The sequence below is a fragment of the Pantherophis guttatus genome, chromosome 2, assembly GCF_059756535.1.
Source record: "Pantherophis guttatus breed Tessera chromosome 2, ASM5975653v1, whole genome shotgun sequence".
NCBI classification, from domain to species: Eukaryota; Metazoa; Chordata; class Lepidosauria; order Squamata; family Colubridae; genus Pantherophis; species Pantherophis guttatus.
The window spans coordinates 31,185,651-31,208,837 of NC_142064.1; the positions used below are offsets into that span (position 1 = coordinate 31,185,651).

The following is a 23,187-nucleotide window of genomic DNA, read 5'->3' on the forward strand; positions in this document are numbered from 1 at the left end:
AGGCAGCTGGCAGCTAAGTGCTACTTAAACCACCCAGAGTCCTCAGAGAGTGGGCGGCATAGAAATATGAATAACAACAACAACAACAACAACAACAACAACAACAACAGCACTTTAGTCCACTGCACCACCAAGGCTCTTGGTATAAAGATATAAAGAGCTTACAAAGCTACGGAACATTTCCATGCAGTTATTTTTGTTTGATTCTTCTGCAGTGTTCTTTCTCAACTTCTATTTCCAGGCACAGCATTGCCAAATATAGTCAGATAAATATTCAGTCTATAATCCATGCACAGTTGACATTTTCTCAGAAGAATGAGGGTCTCCCTGAGATCTGTATTTGCACAGTCTGGTGGCATTCCAGAAGACCTTAAAGATCAGGATGCTGCCCCCAAAGTTTGGAGCAGGAACCCCTTGTTAAATGCATTTATCATCTGTTGCATGTGTTTTGAGAATGGTTGGCAAGCTTTTGCATCTTATTTATTTCCTTTATTGTATTTTCATTTACCTGAATATATTTTTTAAATCTTATTTTCTTTATATTGTGAGTTGCCCAAAGGTCTTTTGGAATCAGGCAGATCTAACAGAATCAAAACAACAGCCACAACAACAATGATCTTGCAGTTTCTATGCTAGCCCTTCCAACTTTAGACTGAAAGTCATGCAAGTTGATGACAGTCAGTCACCTGTAGGGCATCAAATTAAGAAAGGATGACTGCACCCTGCTCTTACACACAGCCATTGCATTCATTAGGGCTTTGCAACTTGATATCCTTCGGGTGTTTGGACCAAATGCTACAATCCCTATGAAAGTATAGCTCATGGCACAGGGCTACAGTGCCATGATCCTTTCTTAATGTTTAATATTGCAGGAGCTGTTGACTTCATTGAAAACAACAATCTTATGTATAGGTTACTTCCAGTATATCCAGCCTCTTTCAGTTTACGCTGGCAGCCTTCTACTGGACTGCAGTTATAGTTACAGGACATATAGGCAATCTGACTAGCTACATTGAAAAACATTTCCCTTCTTGTCCTAGACAGATGGCAATCTCAGAACTTACTTTTATTTCCAAAAATAACCAAAAATACTAAGCAAAAACCTCTTGATTTTTTAATTATCCACTCATATTTAAAATCAATAAATATTGTGAAAGAAATCATATATCAGATGTTCCCTTCTTTGAGACTTTAATATGATTATCATGAGATGCTGCAAATCACCATCTCTAAATAGTCTTTTTATTTTTGTAATTTTAATTTTTGGGGATAGCTTTTTGTTGTACCTAGTATTGCTTTGTCCTAATATCAACCAAGAATTTTCTTGCAATGCAGCTTGTATTTCTGCCTCAAGATTGCCTGTATGCATATCAAACAAGATTTCTGCCAACATTAAGCCCACTCCCAAATAGTCACAATGGTACCTCAACAGTTGTTAAGTTGGCCAATTTAAACTCTGATTACATGCTCTCCATCTGCAAACTGCTGGCTGCAATTTTGGCAGTAAAATAAAAGAACAACATCAATCCATGCTCTGGCAGCTTGACATAGAAATGTGTGCATATTTGCAGATTGCTGTTCTGCAGTGTTAAGCTTGAGAAACCCATGCAACAGTGAGAAAGTAACCAAAAAGGAGTAGCTTCTGTGTTCAGCTAGTAATTGCTTCATCACTTTTGTGTGTGTACATGTATACACTTTTACATGCACATATGAGATCAATGCTTCTACAGATATATGTAATAAATTTCATCTATATCCAGGAAACTTATGGCAGAAGCTATGATTTACCTTTTTATTTGCACAACAATCCTTTGAGTTAAGAAAAATGGATAACAAAGGTCTACCCGGTGACTTGAGAGTTTAATGACTGAATGGTGACATGAATCTGAGTCTTTTCATTCCAACCCAGTTGGAGATCCAAACTAACGGTGCTAATTCTTCACACCTTGTGACCTACTGACTAGGGAACAGTAAACTTTAGACCAGGGTGTCAAACTCAATTTAATTGCGGGCCGCATCAGGGTTGTGTTTGACCTCGGGGGCTGGGGTGGGCGTGGCCAGGGTGGGCGTGACCAGCTCAACATCACTTGTGTCAGGGATGCCTGTGGTGGCTGGAGTGCTTTGCCAGTGAAGATGGGCTCCCAAGCTCCGTTTTCAGCTGTGATGGCTTCCTGCAACCCTCTGCCAGTGAAAATGGTGCTCACAAGGGCTGCTTGTGGCCTCCTGAGCTCCATTTTCTCTGGCAGAGGCACCATGGGCCAATCCTTCAGTATTTCCAGGCTGGCCCTGCGGGCCAGATCTAAGCATCCTCTCGGCCAGATCTGGCCCCTGGGCCTTGAGTTTCATACCCCTGCTCTAGACAGAGATTAAAGAACTTATTCCTTGTCCCTTCTTTCTACCTGCGCCCTGTCTAAGAGATAGCTAATCTGAGCTTAGTTCCTGCTGCCTTTTTCACCAGTACAGTGTATCAAAACTGGTGAGATGAAATTTTGGTTAGCCCACTGAAAATGCACGCTTGCAAAATTTACTGAATCAAACCCCATTATTCCTCATGTTATCTTGCACATGTGCCTAGAATGCGGGCTTGACTTGGAAGAGACTGCTTTTTATATTGATATTATTTAAATTGTTTAAGTAGCTGAGAAAAATAATTAGATATAAGCAGCTAGACAAAAACAGTGGCATACTGTAATATCTGACGCAACTACATAAACTTATTTTTTGTTTTCTTGCAGACGTTTCATTACCCAACTAGGTAACATCTTCGATTGTAGAAGGGAGTGGGCTTTGCTCTTTGTTTATCAATTGTGGCTTGCCCTGTCAGTGTTGATAGGAATGTTGTTCTATTCTTAGTAGTTCCTTGATTAGATTGTTCTTTACTGTATGATGGTTCGCTGAGTTGGCAGTTCCTTGATTGGAGCATTACTTGCTGCTAATCAAGGAACCACGTAATTAAGGAACTACCAAGAAAAAAGCAATACTCCCACCAGCACTGGCAGGCCAACTAATATAGATATAGATATAGATATAGATATAGATATAGATATAGATATAGATATAGATATAGATATAGATATAGATATAGATATAGATATAGATAGATATATATTAAAAAAGAGAAAGCCCCACTCCCTTCTAGTTGCTTCAGATGTTATTTAATTGGGTAATGAAACACCTGAAAGAAAATGACAAAGCTCAGAAAGTGCCAAGGACTCCACAGGTTCAACCCTGAAATACAAATATTTTCTTCTCTTGCAGTATTTGCATGAAGAGAACATCACACAATGTGATTATCTTTATTCCCATGAATATGATACTCAAACCAACTGGTTTTGACTGCAGCTTATCATTACTGTAGCACTATGTACAAAGAAGATAAAGTATAGTCCTCTTTGGACTTCTTGCTCAGAGAGAAAAGGTTGAGAAAGGAAAAACAGGGATGTATTTCACGCAGACTGACATAAGACAGAGGTATACCTTTGATATAATATTTAACAGTACAGTATATCAATAGTGCATTATATTTACATTTTAAAATGTTTTTTCAGGTGCCTACTTTTAAGTCAAACAATGTCGTAAACCACATCATTTCAAAGTATTCATATTAAGATGTTTAGAATTCAGATATACAAAAATAAAGATCAAAGCTTCTGGCATCAAAAGGTTGTTTTCAACTATATTAGCTTTTTAAAAAGTGAAGGCAATTTCTTTTGACTTCAGTTACTGCAATATTGGTTAGTAGTCTAAGAAATTTTGTGAGTATTGCTGTTTAGTATGAATAGACAATAGACATACAAAATTCTATCTTTCTGAAAGACTAAATAAATGTTAGTAATATCTATTTTTTTAAATAGAAAGTCTGATTTTTTTTTTTAAAGTTCTTGCAATTTGAAATGCAGATCTAACACCTAGGGTAACCAAAAAGGAGGAGAGAACTTGGGATTTTAATTACTGAAGAAACTGAAATTACTTGTTTCTTTTCCGGATTTGAATGCCCCTTAATCACCTAATAAATGTAATCTAAATTGTCACTATCATCATCAATAAGCGAATTTTTACCATTTCAATTCAAATAATTGCTTTTCCTTGAATTGTCCATTTGATCCAATTTGAGAGATCAATATGAATTGGAAAATTGATCTGAGCTGATGCTGAGCTGAATTGATTCAAAAGTTCATGTTTAATTTTATAAATTCATTTAATTTTACTTTTGTAAAATGTAAAATATATGAATTTTATAAACTTATTTTAAAAATGCCTGAGAAAAGTTGCAAGCTCACAGAAAGAAAAGTTGTAATAATTTTTAAAACAAATTCCATGTTTTAAATCAGCAGTCTTCTACATATAAGACACATGTGCTATGTGCTATTGTACTATTTTAGTATGAGTCAGGTTAAGAAGACAGCAGAGAAAAACAGGGCAGCCAGAAATTAGATTTTATTTTAAAACTGGTTGCTTTTCCTCCATGTTTATACTTTAATACTCTATCTATAAATTCAGTTTAATTTTGGGTAAGTGTGTATCCCATCCATGCAAGAAATCAATTGGCCATTTTTACTCTTGGAACAAAGAGGAGAGAAGAGCAGTGTAGAATTGTTTAATTTTATACATTTATTTGCATTCCACCTTTATTTTTACAAATAAGTTAAGGTGACGAACATATCCAACACACCTTCCTACTACTACTACTTTCTCTCAACAACAACAGTGAATTGGGCTAAGAGAGTGTGCCTGGCCCAAGCTGGTTTTCATGGTTCAGGCAGGACTAGAACTCACAGTCTCCTGCTTTCTAGCCTGGTACTTTAACCACTAGACAAAATTGGGTCTTGAACATAGCTGTCAAAGTATCTACATAGTATTTTCTTAAGTGAGTTTATAATCAAGTAAGCACCAGGATAGGACAGGTGCATCTTAAGAGTGCAGTGCAAATCTACGCTAATTCAGGGGTGTGAAACTCACGTCATCACAGTGGTGTCACGTGACATATCGCAACTTTCCCCCCCCTTTGCTAAACCGGGCATGGGCGTGGCCAGCATGTGACGCACCCAGCCTGCGACTTTGACACCCTGCTCTAAATGTATTCTTGGGTATATTGGGGGGGAGGGGGGGAAGGCAGAAGGACAGAACTAATTGAATCAATAGATTCCGTGATATTGCATACTCTTGGATCTCAGGAAGATTTTTTTGAAATTTCTTTCTATTGATCATGAACCACAAAAGGCATAATATAAATATATATTTCCTTCCTGCTTGTATACACACACACACACACCCCATAATATATACATGCCATCCCATGTATGCCAATCTAAATTGGTAATTTAGGTCATTCGTGGATGTATCAACTTTGGAAATCAGTAAATTGTACTCTGTGGTGTTGGTGGAGAACACACAAGACACTGCTGAATCTTGTTTTTCTGATTATGTACAAAAGGCCACAGGTTATCTCTTGTTGAAAGGATGTTTAATTGAGGCTCTTGGGAGTCTTCAGTTTTAACAAATTTATTATTGTCCATTGCCAATGTATCAGGAGCACTTTGTCACCTGCTTGAACACCTCTTCACAACACAGTGGGAAAACCATCTTCTGTAGTCGTTATTTTCTTTTTCTGTATATTTTTCTTTAAAATATGCATGCACATGCATACACATGCCATTTCTTTACACCATTCCTAAGCTGCTCTCTTGAAACATCACTGGAGATGCAATTTTGAAAACCTTCAGCCTTTCCTAATTAGCTTTACTCCTCCCAACAAGGAACCACTTGTAAACCCCCAGTAATAATCACATCACCTAAAGCTGCCTAACCACCATTCCATTTAAATGTCATATCCTGTTTAAGAAGATGTGCTTTCAGTGTTTTCCTAAATGCCAAGAGCAAGGGGGGCAAATACATTCCCGGAAACTAATATATCACAACTCTGTGGCAATTATAGGGAAATTGAAAGCTCCATTCTCCCATTGTTGGTCTCCCTGAATTTCTAATCTTTTAAATTATTATAACATTCTATTATCCACATTTGCTTTCAATGTACCTGGAAAAAAAGACCTTGCAAATGTATAAATTGGAGGAAGAAATATACATTCTTTCCAAATGGAAAGAAGGGCATTCCTGGGCTTCAGACAGTCCTGAGATAAAGTAAATTAACCACTTTTCTTCAAGAAAAGAAAGACACATTTGATGGGTCTCTGAATGGGGATTCACCACAGTCTGTCATGTAAATGGATATGAATTATGCCCTCTGATTGTAAATTCAGGGACATCCAGGAATGACAAAAGGAAGGTCTTAATTACACCAATTTAGATGGTTTTTTAAAAGGATTGGAAAACTGCTTCCTAAATCATGGAGAAAATACTAATTATTGATTAGAACAGGAGAAAGGGGTTATATTGTCCTTCTCTTTTTACTAGTTTCTCAAAACTGTGTGATTGACAACTGTCTGATTCAGAATGCCAGATTGGATTGGCCTTTGTCCTCATTAGGCAAGCTCTTATTTCCTGAAGTTGTTGATTCAATCACCATTCAATCAATCCAATCAATCCAATCAATCAATCCTCCTCCCTCCCAATCCTTTCAAATATCTAGGGTAGAAAGACTATTCTGCAGTTTCATATGTTTTGGACTATCAGCTGAGTTTGGGAGAGATTGCTTTTCAGTATAACATTTGAATCTTCATTACGACTCTTCACTGATAAGGTTCAATTCATTGGCAGCATACCTGTCAGTCCAATCTATCTCTACCTTTTATAATATGGCAATAAGTTTTAAGAAATGCCAGGAGACGAATGAATTGGAAGTAAATGGAGATGCATTGGAGTCGCTCAGGCAATGCTTTTTATTTTTCTCAACAGCTTATAAACTCCTAATAAAAGCTGCAGGGAGAAAGTTGCTTTAACATTCAGCAGACATAATGGAAATAGATTGCCAGTTCCCAGAGAAATGAAGAATGGCTGGAGCATAGCCATTTCAAAAGTCTTTTTTGTAGCAGATTAATCATTGGGTCTCAGCAGAGGTGATCCCCAAATGCTCTAGGGAGGCAAGAAACATGGAATAAAATAAGGGTATTGATTATATATTTCATCTTTTGCTTAATTGCGTCTTCCAGAAATAGTTAAATCGGTTGGTGGATACCCCTGAACTTAGATACAGTGCTATTGGTTAAAAAAAAGGACTAATTATATGTTTCTATCAGTGGTGGGTTTCTATTGGTTCACCCCGGTAGTGGCGGTGGTGGGAGGCTCTGCCCATCCACCCAGACATAATCACGGACGTTCTGCGCATGCACAGAAGTGCCGCACGTGAGCGAAACAAGTGCACATGAGGGCAAGTAGAACCCACTATTGGTTTCTATGTATATTATGCATTCACAAAATGGCTGCTGAGGACCATAGACAATCACAAAAAGTCATTTACCATTCAATAATCTCTCACTATCTCTCATTCAGTTTCGCACACATATTTGTCATTGTCTTCTCATGGACATTTAAGCATATTTCTAAAGAAAGCATTGGACCACAGCCATGCATCATTGCAATTTTAAAATAATGCCTCTGGGGCCTGTGTGAGTCCCAAAGGCCTTGTTGTAGATGGAGATTGTGGTGGTACCTTGCTTGAAATGACAGCTTCCCATTTTTAGCACAATTATCTTTCTTAAGATGTTAAATTTCCTGGTATAGAAACTTGAAGGGTGCCAAGAAAGATATGCAGGGATAAAAGAAGATATGAGAGACTATATGAATTATGCATAGGTAATGTAAGTAGAAAGCTCAGTAAAAATCTGTTTCACATCTAGCTACTGCTTTATTTATTTATTCGCGTAGCTAAATGTTGATTTATAAACTTGAAATTATTGCTACTGTGAAAGATGTGATTGACATCTTGTGTACTATATACAATTATTTATGTAGGTGAAATCATATTGTTACTACTTAAAGCTGAATTTTTATTTTGATGCCAATATTAAAAAGTCCCCTAATGAATAATTTAATTTTCCAGTAGTAATTAACTGTTTTGCTCATAGTCATTGTCCAATTGTCAGTCTTTTCTTTTTCTTTCAACTAATTATGTGCAAATCAGTTCAAGTGCAGTTTAAATCATTGATTAAACTTGGAAGTTCAGATCAAATATTTGACTTGAGTGCATTCAATTCAGATTATCAAACTGTTTTGGATCAAATATTCGGCTTGAGTGCATTTAATGCAGATTATCAAACTGTTTTGGATCAAATATTTGGCTTGAGTGCATTCAATTCAGATTATCAAACTGTTGCTGCACATGTGCTGAAGTGCGAAGTATTCAAATTAATTCAGAAACATTATATTCAGTACAGTGATTCAAATTAACTTCCTGATTCTATCTGGAAAGTTGATTGGCGGAGTCTATCTAAGTGATTCGAATTGATTCTCCGACTTGAATATTCTTACAATATTTTTAAGCACTTTTCCTTTTTCTTTTGTTTGAAGAAAAATCCATCTGGTTCAGTTCCAAGTTGGGGTAAAGACACTGGAAACATGGAGACTGATTAGAAAGATGGTTTAATAATGAACAGAACCACCAGTGTTTATAGTTCTGGTGCAGCTGACAAAATGGAGTTGAGAGTGGGCGGTGGGCGGTTATATCTTCTTTGAGCTTCTTGTTCCTGTGCAAGATGTCCTTTAATATTCTATTGGCTGTTGTCAGATTCCTATGAGGTCATGGAGAGGTTATGTAGGAGTCATAGCTGGCTCTATAGACAAAAGAGGAAATGCAAATCCTAGGTGTTTGTCTGAGCTAATTTTGTCAACTTTTGTTTGTTGCTTACCTGAGTTTCTGTCTTAACCCAGTCTTTCAGAATGGATTACCAAATCTGCCTTTCTAAAAGTTGGCCTCCTCAGTTTCTGCTTGTGGCAGGGAAACTGAGTCTGGTTTCTGAATAGGCTCTTTCTTAATGGGCACAAATATCTGCTGGGGGCTATTAAGAAAGATTCTGCTTTCTCCATTTGTGAACATGTTTCTCCATTTCTCCTTTAGGAGAATATAATATTCTGACTTTTTAATATTTCCCAAAATACTTCATTCTTCTGGGGGGTAGGTGCTGACTTTCTACACTTTCTTGGTGCATAGGCAGTTTTTCAGGCCACTGTTCTGTGCAACTGATAATACAGAATGCATTCCAGAAAAACATAATAGGCAACGTTTACCTGTTTTATCTATAAAGTATTACAAAGTCATGCTTCTTGGGAGAAGGAGGGGAAGTGGTGATAGAACATAATGACATTTTAGTGCAAATCCTGTGACCTGCATCCTTGTATCTAGTGTTAGGATACAAGTATGGAAAAGTGTTGTTTTCATCCTTATCACTATACATGTCTTATTTTTACTTATTATGGCCAGCTGTGGAACTCTATCCCACAAAAGGTCCTTGTTGCTTTGCTGCAAATGACTAACATAGCCAACCCTTAGGAAAAAGAAAATCAATCTTTTTATCTCTCAACTGAGCCAATACCTTTAGACCTCAGATAAATCTGCTGCCTTATCTTCGTGAGTCTTTTTCTCTACAAATTATTAAACTGTCCCTTAGGAAGCTATTCACTGTAACTAACAGCAAATAAATTGAACATGGTACAGTTTGGAATTTATCTCCTGGGCTCAACATATTGTAAGGTTGCAAAAATCACTTTAGAAACATGTTTATAGTTTTGGAATAAATATCTTCTGTTTTCTTATCAGTGAAACTGGCTAATGTTTTTGTTCTTCATGCTGACCCAGGAGTTGCAATATAAAGTGCTAGCAATAACACTTATATACCACGTCATAGTGCTTTTACAGCACTCTCTAAGCAGTTTGCAGAGTCAGCATATTGCCCCCAACCATCTGAGTCCTCATTTTACCAACCTCGGAAGAATGGAAGGCTGAGTCAACTTTGAGCTGGTGAGGATCAAACTCCTGGCAGTTGGCAGATTTAGTCTGCAATGCTGCATGTGACCACTGCGCCACCACAGCAATGGAATGGGAAATTAGACCTAGATCATCCAAAGGAATTTATTTGGGAGTCTCCTGTCTGGGGAAATGCTACCAGTGATGTAGTTAAATATAAAGTCCTCCTCAAGGTGAGTTTGTCTCACCTTGAGGAGGAGAAGAAACCTCTTCATGTAATTGTTGTGGCCGCCAGCAGCCAGCGGAGCTGGCAGCAGACTCAGACAGTGAGGAGGTTGGGGAGGAACATGGGCCATCCCTGGAGTCTGGGGAAGGCTCTGATGAGGGCTCTGCATTGGAGGCGGGGGGTGGGGGGGCAGGGCTGTATGCCAGTTATCAGTTGCCTTTGGAATCAGACATCAGTGAGGCAGATGAACAGCTGGAGCCTGTTCCCAGTGTGTGCATGCGCAGAGTTGCCAGATGAAGGGAACAGCTAAAGAACAAGGGTCGACTTGGGAGTAAGGCCACAGGTGGACGATGAATGGCCCCTCCCAGAGGGAATAAAAGAGTAGTGAAAGGGGAGTGGAGTTTGCAGGAGACAATTAGTTCGCTTAATTGATTGGTGACTCTCCGAGACTCCTTGCCAAGTTTTGAAGATATCGGCCTGGCAGCTCTCCAAGCCAGATAAGGTCTGTAACTGTAAATTCTCCCTTGAAAGACTTTGCTGGATGTGAATGAGAAGAATTCACAGTAACTTAATAAAAAGGGGTTTTTGTCGGGACAAGGCGTCTGTTTCATGCTCATGGGAAGCCTAGGTCAGAACAGTAATTTTCTTGGGGCGGTGTGTGTATGTGTGATGGTTTGCCACTGCCCTCTTACAGGATGTCTTAGTGATTTTCCAGTGTAGCCTACAGCTCTGGGATTTCTTGCTAGACATTCATACAATGCCCACTTAGGTTTCTCAACTTCTGCCCAGATTGGCTGGACACTGCTACAGTATACAAGCATGGCATGGCTATTTGTAGACATGAGTGAAGGCAAATATATGTGTCCCAGGATAATGCTGCGGGATCCAATCTACGTCAGTCACCTGGGACTTGAGGTTTAGTCTTCCAAGTTTTTGGACTTGTGATGGAGTCCATTCTCCGGAAACATCTTTCTAGCAGACTGTGTAGAATGTGTACAGGGCAGAATGTGTATTCCCAGACATTCCCATGTGAATAACTGCAGTCTTCGTGGGAGATGAAAATTGCCCTATTCTAACCTCCTTTCCTTTTTATTCAGAAAATATATTTATAACTTATCTTGAATCTCCTGAGAGAAGTGATTTGCCATTAAAATGCAACTTTGTAAAACTAGCGTTAGGTGTGGGAAGCAGTCTCCCTTTGTTTGAAAGGGTTGAGTTTATAAAAAGCATTCAGAACCAAATACCCCATAGTTCTAAATATGCAGTTCAGGAAAGAAGGCTGCCTGTTTTAGCACTGTGTATTTGAAGCATAGCTGAGGGGTACTGCAACCATTTGGGAATAATTAAATGTTGCTGTTATCATTAACGCACCTATTCTGGCAAATCTAGAAAGACTGAACACTGTAATAACCTTCCTTGCAGCAACCAATGGCGAAGGATGTAGGCATTCCCAATCATAATGACTGTAATCAGAGGCACAACATGTACAGAAAGTTTTAAAAGGCTGATGATGATTTATTCATCATCATGAATAAATAGTGTTGGAGGTGAGCAAAAACCTGGGACACTCTCCAAACAATGTCGACTGGCGGCCCCCAGGGGGAGAGCCTTCTCTGTGGGGGCACCTGCCATCTGGAACGAGCTCCCCCCGGAGATACAGAGGATCCAAGACTTACGCATCTTCCGCCGCGCCCTAAAAACGTTTTTATTCCAACAGGCTGGTCTGGCCTAACTCTCCCTTTTAAATTGGCTTTTAAATTGGGTTTTAAATGTTTTTTAGATAAATTGGATGTTTTTAATTTTTTGAGTCTAAATTATTTAATCTGTTTTTAATAGTTTTTAACTTTTGTATGTCTCTGTATTTTATTTTGGCTGTTCACCACCCTGAGTCCTTCGGGAGTAGGGCGGTATACAAATATGATAAATAAATAAATAAATAAATAAATAAATAAATAAATAAATAAATAAATAAATAAAACTTAAACTCTAGTTAACCTGTAAGTGGGAAATAGATTATAGTAAACATGGTAAACTTTTTAAAATAAAAAAAATGTGAGTGTTTTTATTTGAAATATTTCATTCAGATAAAACATTGACTGGAAATAACTTGTTGGGAACAATATTCTATCAACTATTCAAATCCCATAAATGCTATGAATACGTTATTCATGAATAACCTTGTCCTTTCAACCAATCAAGTGAGGATCTACTTAAAGTCCTTGGAATATCTCTATCCAATTCATTGATATTGACAACAAAACGAAGACATGGATTTTCTTGTCCAATGTATTCATCACTTGGAACCCTTCTAAAGGAATAGACATGTAACTCATAGCTTGTGGTTGGCTAGCCAAACAATTTAATTCCATTTAGGTACAAACTTATTTTTACATACATTTCCAGGAAAATAGGGCAAATTGGATTTTCAGGGTGCATAAATAGATTGCTCCAAGACAAAATCCCCAATACATAAAGTGTCCCTGACAGATACTTACTTGTCCGATCTTTGCTTAGTTGTCTTGATCAAATCAACTGCCTCAGATGAAAAAGAAATGACTTTTTGAATTCATGAATTATTCATATACTTGAATACAGCCTTATAAGGATAACTGTAGTATATACATCAGAGAGAGAGAGAGAGAGAGGGAGGGAGGGAGGGAGGGAGGGGGAGAGAGAGAGAGAGAGAGAGAGAGAGAGTTTTAAAGTAAGATAAAATTAAATATTTCAGTCAGTTCAGACAAAAAGGCTCAGAGTTTAGGAATGGCTATTTCTAATCTCATTTAAGAAATTCAACTAGCCTAGCCAATTAAAGTTAATGTAAAGAATGTGATGATCCAATAGGATTTTCTACTTATACACATACTGTAGATAATACAGGTAAGAATATAGAAGAATAAAAAAGTCTGATTCTACCTTCACTCTGAAATGTGTGTATGTGTGGGGGTGTAATTTATCTCCTTGCTGAAGCAGATATTTCATTGCCTGCCCTTAAGTCATAGCTTGACAAGACAGGGAACATTGATGTTCTAATCAAACATGTACATGGGAGCCACCATTTTTGTCAAAATGCTGAAAACATTAGTGAACTAATGTGATCCAAATACCATCCTTTTATACGTAGCATATAGCATATCAATGCACATACAACAGAGAAGAAGCTTGGACTACATTGACACAAAACATGTTTGCTATTTACCCTCCATTTTTGCCATTTGCCTCCCCCCACCCTGGCCTTGGCAGTGGGCCACTTCTGTACTGTAACAACCTAATCTGTGATGGCCCTTTTTAAAGTCCTCACTTCACATGTTGACGAGATGTGAAGATGGGCTTGACTGTAGTATTATCCCTTATATTTCTCACTGAGATTATTTAAACTGGAGTTATCATTGTAGAACAGCACTGATGGTATTACCTAGTTTGGGTAATGAAACATCTACCAAAAAACAACCAAGCTAAAAGATCCCTCAACTCTTTTTTTGAACTCCTCCTCCTCCTCCTCCTCCTCCTCCTTATCCTTATCCTTATCCTTATCCTTCTCATTACATTTTCAGGTCAAAGTTATTGTCATGAGCAATTTCCATGCCCGAAGAAAATATGCCAGGGAATTTATCTGAATGAATAATATAAATAAGTGAATAGCCTATTGATCTATAAACCATGCTTTGACTGGCAGAACTACTTTCAAAATATTCCATTCACCAGCCTTTCTAGAAGCTGCCTGCATGTCATTAAAGATTTCTTTGCGTATGACTTCTACTGATGCAGCGAAAGCGAAAGCTGAGGCTTTGACAGTGATGGCTGGTTTATAAAATGCTATTACAGCAAAATAATGATAAGCAGGCAAATAGTTTGTTTAAAAACAGGGCATCTGAGAGCAAAAGAATGGCTTTCAAACAACCACCGGAGCAAGGTCATACCTCAGCAACTGAATGCAAATACTTTTCATGCAATAAATACAAATACTTTGTATCATTACAGGTAGTCCTCGTTTAGTGGCTGTCTTGTTTAGCAACCATTTGCAGTTAACAACGGGGATGAAAAAATAGCATTGCAAATTATCATTGATTTATAACCTTTGCAGATCTATAAGGCAAAGGGAAGTTGAAATAAGATGATAAACATAATTATGGTTCCACTTAGCAACCACTTCAGTCCTAATTGTGAAAACACCACTCGTTCATTACAACTCATTCATTAGAACAAGCTTAGGAAGCTCCAGGCTTCTATTCAATGAATAGAATAGAATAGAATAGAATAGAATAGAATAGAATAGAATAGAATAGAATAGAATAGAATAAGGGACCTTGGAGGTCTTCTAGTCCAACCCCCTGCTTAGGCAGAAAACCCTACACCACTTCAGACAAATGGTTATCCAACATCTTCTTTAAAACTTCCAGTGTTGGAGCATTCACAACTTCTGGAGGCAAGTTCTTCCACTGATTAATTGTTCTGACTGTCCAGAAATTTCTCCTGTGGTCATGAAACAAGGACTACCTATACAAACATTTGCTAGATGCTTTGATGCATTTTGGGAAATCCAGTCAAGGTTGAATTCAGGTCCCCAATGGGTGGAGTTTTAGGAAGGTAAATGCCTCATCCTTAGACCATAACTGTACCCACAGCTCTCCCCTTCACTTCTGAGGATATGACAAAAAGATTTATTTTCTTGCTCATGTGTTTTCCTCTTTGCAAGCAGAGGCTTGTCCCTGAAAGAAGAAAAGAAGCATAAAGAAAATATAGTCCTGTATGTTCCTTCCAAGTAAACTCTTTATTGTCATCGGCAAACTGAGGCTCCAGGATCACAAACGATCCCTAACCAGGCATGTGGGGTGTTGATTTTTGTTTATATTTTTATGGCAATAAACATTTTCCAGCAACAATTGCCAGGAAAAGGACTTATTTTGAGGTAAGGAAAACATAGAGAGCCAGTTTAGTGCACTGGTTAAGGCACCAGCCTAGAAACTGGAAGAGTGTGAGTTTGGATTAGATTAGATTAGATTAGATTAGATTAGATTAGATTAGATTAGATTAGATTAACAGAGTTGGAAGGGACCAATTAGATTAACAGAGTTGGAAGGGACTAGAAGGGACTATCTAGTCCATAGGTGGGTTTCAGCAGGTTCTGACCAGGGATGAAATGTAAAATTTGTTACTACCGGTTCTGTGGGCGTGGCTTGGTGATGGTGGTGGGGTAATGTGACTGGGTGGGTGCGGCCAACTTTTTTTTTTTTAACTTTTCAAAGCATTTTTTCTGCAAATGCAAAAAAATGCTTTAAAAAGGCTCTACCGATCAGGCAACACAGCTGGGATCAGCAGAGCCTTTTCAAAGCATTTTTTTAACCACCTCTTCCCTGGAAGAGGTTGCAGAAGAAAATGCTTTAAAAGTCTGACTATCCCAGCTGAGTCGCGCGATCATCAGAGGCTTTTTTTTTTTACTTTTAAAAGCATTTTTTCGGTGGAAGAAGTTGTAGAAAAAAATGCTTTTAAAAGTTAAAAAAAAGCCTCTGATAATCGTGCGGCTCAGCTGGGCATGGTGTGGGGGTGGGGGCGCAGGGATTCGATACCAGTTCTCCGAACCACCCGCCGCCATCGCTACTGGATCGGGCGATCTGGTCCGAACTGGGAGCATTTCACCCCTGGTTCTGACCAGTTCTGGAGAACCGGTAGCGGAAATTTTGAGGAGTTCGGAGAACCGGTAGTAAAAATTTTGACTGGCCCTGCCCCCATCTATTCTCTGCCTCCCAAGTCCCAGCTGATCGGGAGGAAATGGGGATTTTGCAGTAACCTTCCCCTGAATATGGGTGGGAATGGACATTTTACAGTATCCTTCCCCTGCCATGCCCACCAAGCCACACCCACCAAGCCATGCCACGCCCACCAAGCCACACCCACAGAACCGGTAGTAAAAAAATTTGAAACTCACCACTGATCTAGTCCAACCACCTGCCCAAACAGGAGACCCTACACCATTTCTGATAAATGGCAGTCCAATCTCTTCGTGCAAGTCTCCAGTGATGAAGCTCCCACAACTTCTGAAGGCAAACTGTTCCATTGGTTGATTGTTCTCACTGTCAGAAAATTTCTCCTTATTTTTAGGTTGAATCTCTCCTTGATCAATTTCTATCCATTATTCCTTGTCTGGCCTTTGGGTGCCTTGGAAAATAACTTGTCCCCTTCCCCTCTATGGCAGCCTCTCAAATATCGGAACACTAATATCATGTCTCCCCGGTCCTTCTTTTCACTAGATTAGCCATGCCCAGTTCCTGTAACCGTTCTTCATATATTTTAGTCTCCAGTCCCTAATCCAGAGGTGGTATTCAGCAGGTTCTGACCAGTTCTGGAGAACCGGTAGCAGATTTTGAGTAGTTTGGAGAACTAGTAAATACCACCTCTGACTGGCCCTGCCCCCATCTATTCTCTGCCTTCCAGGTCCCAGGTGATCAGAAGGAAGTGGGGATTTTGCAGTAACCTCCCACTGGAGTGGGAAGGGAATGGAGATTTTACAATATCCTTCCCCTGGAGTGGGGTGGGAATGGAGATTTTACAGTATCCTTCCCCTGCCGCACCCACCAAGCCATGCCATGCCATGCCCACCAAGCCACGCCCACAGAAACAGTAGTAAAAAAAATTTGAATCCCACCACTGCCCTAATCATCTTGGTTGCTCTTCTGTGCACTTTTTCTAGAGTCTCAACATCTTTTTTATAGTGTGGTGACCAAAACTGGATACAGTACTCTAGGTGTGGTCTTACTAAGGCTTTATAAAGTGGTATTAGTACCTTACTTGATCTTGGTTGTATTCCTCTATTAATGCAATTTAGGATTGCATTGTCTTTTTTAGCTGCGGCTGCACACTGCTGCCTAATATTTAACTGGTTGTCCACTATGACTCCAAGATCCCTCTCACAGCTACTGCTATTAAGCCTGGTTTCACCCAATCTATATGTGTACTTTTGGTTTTTCTTGCCTAAGTGTAAGACTTTACTTTTACATGCCTTAGATCAGTGTTTCTCAACCTTGGTAGCTTGAAGATGGGTGGACTTCTGCTGGCTGGGGGATTCTGGGAGTTGAAATCCACCCATCTTCAAGCTACCAAGGTTGAGAAACACTGCCTTAGATAGAAAACCATTAGGTCACTTTTGGCCAGTCCCCACAACTGGAACAATTGGAACTGCCACTGCTAAGCTATCTGGTCATGCGAAGCATCATGATCACTTCATTTAGCAATTGAAATTCCAGTCTCAATCAAGATTGTACCTGAGGGCTACTTGTAATCCAAAGAGTAGGAGAAGGAAAGAGATTAGAAATGAAGCTGAGAATGACTTCTACATTTATTCACTAGGGTTTTAAATCAATTTTTCCCAACCTCATCCCATCCTGAAGGGCTGAACTTTAACTCCCACCATCTCCAGATGACATAGATATTGGCATATTTATGAATTTGGGAGAGTTTTTGGCTGGACTATAGATTAGATTAAAAAGTCAGAAAAGCATTGGACTAGTTGGACCAATAACTACAGAGAAATATACCTTCATAAATGTTCGTGGAAATCAGAAATCATATTATTTTCTAACTGTCCAAATTCTCATTTTCATGAATAACCCTTTCTGAGCTGCAGAGAGTAATTTAAATAGAAATAGAAACAGTTTCTCCTGTCACAGTAATCTCCATTTAGATTGAGCAGGAAACCTTGAGGACCTCAATTGCTGCTGGTTGATTAGCCAGAAGCTGATTTGCACTTAATAAAACTTCTCTTTTGCAGTGATTAAAGTCTCAAGCCTCCCCCTTAGATTGTGTCAGGAGAACTAACTTTGTGGTCCATGAAAAGGCAGCAGTTCTACAGTTTTTTAATCATCTCCATCAGGGCTTGATTTTTTTTCCCCTTTAAAAGGAACATGAAGAATCTGCTACTTGAGTCTTCAGCATAAAAGTTCCAAAATTGCTACCCAAATCCATAAAATATAGAATTTGGATTATATTTTTCAGTTTATCAGTAAGAATCTACTTTGAATTGGGGGGGAGAGAGATTTGTCTTTAAGCTCAGCATGCTTAATGAAAGCTAAAGAATTTGCAGATGAACAGTCTCCACATAATCTTTTCTCCAACATATTTTTCCTTTTCTTCTTTCATGGAAAAAAAAAAAGGTGTGTTGAGGGCAGTTAATCAACTGAGTATCTTTCCATATTTTTTCTTTCAGAATGTATGTATAGAGTTCGAAGTAGCTGTTTTATTGTACTATGTTCATTTCCTTGGAACCTTCCAAGCTGGCAGCTTTGACCTGGGAAAGACTAGATAAGGCTCAGAGGCATTCTGGGTAGTCTGTGTGTAAGAGAGGGAGGGAGGGAGGGAGGGAGGGAGAGAGAGAGGGGGGGAGAGAGAGAGAGAGAGAGAGAGAGAGAGAGAGCTCTTGTATTTACTTAATGAATCCTATGCTTGAGCCCTTCACCTGACTGGGATGGTTGTTCTCCAAAATACATATTAATACAGAAGAATGCAGATGCGTATTTTCATTCAGAAGCTTTGAACATCTTTTTTCTAGCTCTTCAAATCCTCCATAAGTCATGCCACTAAAATGCACTAATAAATTCCTCAAAAGTGGTGATACAATTAGTTTTGTTTAGGTTTAATACCAGAAAATTCCTCCCTTCCCTATAAAACCATTTCCTGGAAGGCCCAGACCCACTTACCTGGGTGGGAGGGGTTTTTTCCATGACTAATTCTCTTCATTTTTCAAACATTTCTCTATTTGATGAAAAAAATTGACTTTCAAAAATTCTTTCAAGGAAAAGGAAAATTATGTTAAATTATCATAGGTGAAGTGTGATCCTTGCATTTATGCAGCATAGCCAAGGTGTGTCTGTATATGTGCATATCATATACAATCATTTCTTTGCACACTTCCGTGGAATCCCAAGAAAGGAAAAAGCAAACCATGAGGAAACTCATTTTCCTCTGTACAGAAGACTGTACAGAAAGCAACTGTATTTTAGTACCATCCTCTATTTCCAACAATTAGATAATATACCAAGAAAAATAAGAAAGACATTCTCATCATTTTCATAATAAAATAGAAGCTTCTTTCTCAGGGAGAAAGAAAAAAAAAAGCAGATTTATGCACAGAATTAATTGAAATATTGGAATTAATTAATTCCAATATTTGGGAAGCTACCACAAAGAAGTGGAGGTCAACCTATTTTCCAAAGCAACAAAAGGCAAGACAAGAAACAATAGTGGAAACTAATCAAGGAGTGAAGCAACCTATAACTAAGGAATTTTTTTCTAACAGTGAGAACAATTAACCATTAATTCAGAAGTTGTCGATGCTTTTAAGAAGAGACTGGCCAGCCATTTGTCTGAAATGATATAGAGTCTCTAGAAGGCCTAGATCTCCAAGGTCCATCAACTCTATTATTCTATATTCTGAACAAAGCTGTAACACCTCCATTTTCTCCATTTACACTTATCACATTAGAAGCTTTCTTTCTAGAACATTTATTCTTGAAAAAAATAGACCTTCCCAATTTCTAGCAGGTTTCCATTCATTTGATGCATGGATGTACAGCTTCTGGTAGACCGAGAGCTTTGCCTGGGGTTCACACCAGTGGTGGGTTTCAAATTTTTTTACTACCGGTTCTGTGGGTATGGCTTGGTGGGTGTGGCATGGCTTGGTGGGCATGGCAGGGGAAGGATACTACAAAATCTCCATTCCCACCCCACTCCAGGGGAAGGTTACTGCAAGATCCCCATTTCCTCCCAATCAGCTGGGATTTGGGAGGCAGAGAATAGATGGGGGCGGGGCCAGTCAGAATTTTTACTACCGGTTCTCCAAACTACTCAAAATTTCCGCTACCTGTTCTCCAGAACTGGTCAGAACCTGCTGAAACCCACCTCTGGTTCACACATTATGTTGGGAAATAGTTTCCACTGTTTTGAGAAGTTGTGCTTTTTCCATAACAGTGAAATGGGTGATCTCATTCTCTTGTGAGACTTAATCCATTTCCCTTAAAATCTTCTCCTATCACAGAAAACTTTCCTGTTCCAACATGGAAGCTTGGAGAACATAAAAGGACAACTGCTAAGATGTGTATGGCCCCTGACCACACTTTTGCATTCAGAATTATTACAACTCTGTAATAATGTCTGTAACTTTGACCTAATTCCCTGTTTTTTGACCGAGCACAACTTTTACAATTGTAATTCCATTTTAGATGTTAAATCTACATCTCCAAGAAGCACAGGTGCAAGAAACCCACTTAAACTGGTTTCCATAGAAACTATGACAGGAGAGCATATCTACTTCCCTATCCTTCAAATTTCTGTTCATCTTTCGATTTTGGGAATAAAGAGAAACTTGTTTCTTTCCCTGCCACCATATTGATCTACAGTTCCCGATCCCTCAGAGCAGGAGTAGTATTCACTTACCTTCACTACCGGTTCGCAAATGTGAGCACGCGCCACCTCTGTACATGCACAAGGCCTTCCGTGCATGCACAGAGCGTCAAAAATGTGGATAAATGGGACATGATTATGTCCGAGCGGGTGGGCGGAGCCTCCCACAGCTGCTGCTACCGGTTCGCCTGAACCGGATAGAACCAGCTGAATACCATCACTGCTTCAGAACAGTGCCAATGTTTGGTAGGATCTACAAAAGTCTTTCATGTATATGCAAATAGGTGCATTCTCTATGGTGCTGTTTTGGACTTCTGTGTACATCTTAAAGTCCACATTCACTATGGGTCAGTTAAAGATAACTCTTCCAAAAAGTATGTTGTTCTCTTATTTTTTTAAAAATCAATAAAAATAAATGGTTACCTTTAAATATCGCCTGTTTTGCACTTGTCTTTACTATTTCTTACTTACTTAAGAAGTTCTTTCCTGCCTGAGGCTATAAAGTGATGCACAATTTAAATCAGCAATAAAATAATGCAATAAAATCACAACAGGAAATTAAAAATAGACAATGAATTTTGTTTAAAACAAGCCAGACAGCAATATTAACATGTACCAAAAGCCCAGAAGAACACAAGTGCAGTGTCATGGTCCCTCAAACAAGATAATGTCTATATGGAGAAAAGTAAGATCCATGGTAGTTTTGCAACAAAATGTAAAAGATTGTGCTACAAAGCACAGGAAAAATGGGACCAAACATCCCAGACCATAAAATGTATGAAACATAGGGCTGGACAGGAATCTTGGAGGTCTTCTATTCCAATCTTCTGCTTAAGGCAGAAGACCTTATAATATCCTGGTCAAATGGTTGTCCAGTCTATTTTTGCAAACCTCCAGAGATGGAGCACCTCTACTCAAGCTATTCTGAGAATTGAATATCAATCCATAGCCAATACCAGTTGCTGTGGGAAAACATATAAATTTAATAAATTATCAACAGAATTGTTAACTAAGTCATGCTTTCCTATCACCATGGATGAATTGCCTAACTGAAATAAAATTCAAGTCCACTGCAATCCCATTTGGTAGTTGTGGAGTTGCAATAAAGTTTCAGCAGATGAATTCAAAATACAGCCTACTAGGAATAACAGGGATCCAACACCCCCCCTCCAATCCATCTTGCAGAAATGCAAATCCTCCAACACAGCTGTGGAGAGGCTTAAGTATCTTTCTTTAGCTGGAAAAGAAAATTGAGGTGGTGGTGGTGGAAATGCTTTGGCTTCTTAAAACTGACATACCCTTTCAGGACAGCCAGCTTGCTTCCTTGGCTGGGACATATCTAGGACAATTGCATTGCAACCTGAATAATAATAAAAAAAAGGCAACTTTTTTTTCTTGCTACTTGGCAATTCACAGTTATGTGAACTTGCAACTATGAAATACGTTGCAGGCTCCAGGGCTTAAGTGTTTGGCAAAATTGCACAAGTTCTTTATAGCACAGAATGTGACAAGAGTAAATTCTACTAGTTACTGCCACAAAATGCTTCAGCAATACAAAACACTGTACTATACATTCTAGCCTACATAACAGGCTAAATTTTACAGATTGCCAATTTATTAACTTGACAGATCCTCAGCATGCTGCCTGAGGGTTTTAATTGCACAGAAGGAAAGCAGAAACGTCTCTGTTGTTAGAAAAGTCATGATTTTCTCTCCCATTTTGACAGGTGGGGCATCTAGACTGAAGCCATGTTGAATTATTTGTTCAACAAATTGAGCGCCTTGAGAAATGACTAAGAGAAAGGAGCAAGGACATGTGGAATCTTTAAAACTTAACACATATAAAAAGATTGAATAATGTTTAATTGAATAGAGGTAACATTATTAGGTGCATAAAATATTCCTATCTTTAGCAGGAAGTAAAGGAAGTAAAGCAGAGGTGGGTTTCAGCAGGTTCTGACCAGTTCTGGAGAACTGGTAGTGAAAATTTTGAGTAGTTCAGAGAACCGATAGTAAAAATTCTGACCGGACCTATCCCCATCTATTCTTGGCCTCCCAAGTCCTAGCTGATCGGGAGGAAATGGGGATTTTGCAGTATCCTTCCCCCTGGAGTGGGGAGGGAATGGGGATTTTGCAGTATCTGTCAGCCTCCGCCTTTTCTGCTTTGGCTGCCATAGTAACAGGAGGGGGAGAGCTGGGTAGCATGGGGAGGGGGGAAGCATGCTGGAGGAAAACGAAACCAATAGTTAAGCCACCGGACTGTACCTTTGAAGCTGCCATCGGGCCAACAGTCGTGGCATTCCTGATTGATGACGCTGCCAGACGTGTGCTTCCACCTGACCCCTGGGAGACCTTTGGATTGGATGATTTACGGTGGACAGTAGGAGGAGATGCTTTCTATATGCAATTTTCGCACATTTTGCCTTAGATTCTGCTTTCCTTTGGTTGCGTTTACTTCATCTTCTAGTAAAAGTACCTTTCTCTATAAACAATGGAGTTTGGGACATTTTTTCCTGGACTTTGAAGGAAGCACACCTGACAGTATCTTTCCCCTGCCACGCCCACCAAGCCATACCCACAGAACCGGTAGTAAAAAAATTTGAAACCCATCACTGAAGATAAGTAAAACGAAGATGGAAAGTTATATTGTATGTGCAGTATTGTAAATTGTAAAATGTTTACTCCAACATCCAACAAAATAGGAAAAGTACAATCT

At 39.0% G+C, this 23,187-nt stretch overlaps 1 long non-coding RNA gene across 1 annotated transcript in view; it reads right to left on the minus strand.

Moving 5' to 3' along the window:
* Nucleotides 1–12,418: 12,418 nt before the first annotated feature.
* LOC148115064 (uncharacterized) overlaps nt 12,419–23,187 on the minus strand; it is a 55,455-nt gene continuing 44,686 nt past the window's right edge. Inside the window, exon 4 of the long non-coding RNA XR_015731880.1 lies at nt 12,419–14,788. This is a non-coding gene — a long non-coding RNA (uncharacterized LOC148115064). The remainder of the gene's footprint in view (nt 14,789–23,187) is intronic.